Source organism: Triticum urartu, chromosome 5A (assembly GCF_056163025.1).
Source record: "Triticum urartu cultivar PI428250 chromosome 5A, HENAU_Tu73, whole genome shotgun sequence".
NCBI lineage: Eukaryota > Viridiplantae > Streptophyta > Magnoliopsida > Poales > Poaceae > Triticum > Triticum urartu.
In genome coordinates, this window is record NC_141877.1 from 664,392,334 (window position 1) to 664,393,530 (window position 1,197).

At 48.3% G+C, this 1,197-nt stretch overlaps 1 long non-coding RNA gene across 1 annotated transcript; it reads right to left on the reverse strand.

Moving 5' to 3' along the window:
* LOC147973875 (uncharacterized) lies at positions 1-949 on the reverse strand. The gene is made up of 3 exons (XR_015603701.1): positions 632-949; positions 299-535; positions 1-195 (listed from the first exon to the last, which is right to left on the reverse strand). It is a non-coding gene; the product is annotated as an uncharacterized LOC147973875 (long non-coding RNA).
* Between the last annotated feature and the right edge of the window lie 248 nt (positions 950-1,197).

Here is a 1,197-nt window from a genome sequence, read left to right on the forward strand (position 1 = left end):
GAACGACCAACACAACCATATTTGGGATCAAGTATTGACACTTTAGGCCAGTCACACCTACAAATTTTCTTGTCCGAATTATAAGGTACATGGACATAAAAGAAGAAGAAAAAATAGCAAATAACAGTAATGAATTCGTCACTTCAACTATAGGCTCCACATTTTCAGATCAGTGACTTTCTTTATCCATCAAACCTGCGTACAGGAGCAATAGAGTAGTAAGTTTCATGTCCAAAATGACATAAGTTGCAGTAGTGATACTAAGAATGTAAATAACAGAATCACATTGGAAGCTGACCTTTATTGAGGTACTGTGTCCTAGCTCAAAAGCATTACATTCCACATCAAATGGTCACAGACATCATCCTTGACAGTACTAAATTGTGAACGCAAACTTCACATGGACATCGAATCGTTCATTGTATCTGGTATATTTATATGCAAACTCTAGAAATTCATCTACGCCAGCTGAGTACTGTGTACTTTCTCTAGGAAATCGCAATAGAAATTTGGTGGATTCTAAATCCATTGCACACTGCATAAAAACAACAAATATTACTGCATATAAGTTTCATGTAATTTCGTCCAAAGCATGGAGGTTCAGAGATCAGGTGACGCCGCGATGAGGTACCTTTCCGAGCTGAACAGGGGATGAGGATGTGAAGGACCGGAGGATCAGCGACTAAGGCGAGAGCTGAGCGGACGGGGACTGGGCTGCTCCGGCAGTCCGGTCAGCAGGGCGCGCTCTTGCGCAGTGGTGCGCCGTGCGCACCTGCGCGGACAGCAACCGGTCGGGCGCCAAGCGGAGTAGGCAGAGGCAGGTCGCGGGCGTCAGCCGTCAGGCTGGTCAGGGTCTCTGGCGATCTGCTGGTGGCTCCGGGCGATCGGACAGGGACGGCGAGGCAGGCGGCTCAGCTGGCTCCAGGCGGCGGATCGAGTATTCGCGAGAGAAAACGTAGAAACTGGGTTGACCAAGCATGCGTGGCTGCGTTCGCTTTGCGACGACGAGCAGGGTAGGCTATTACTGGGCTTATTTTTTCTCTAAGCCCACCTCTTATTACCTATGCGTCTAAAACAAACCTATGTGGTAAACAGGCCGGGCTAAAATTCCGGGGTGGAGGGTGGCCCACTGTGCCTCGGTCACTGATCTGGATCGGAGAATAAAGTGAAGGGACTATGCGTGACTTGGTTAGCAAA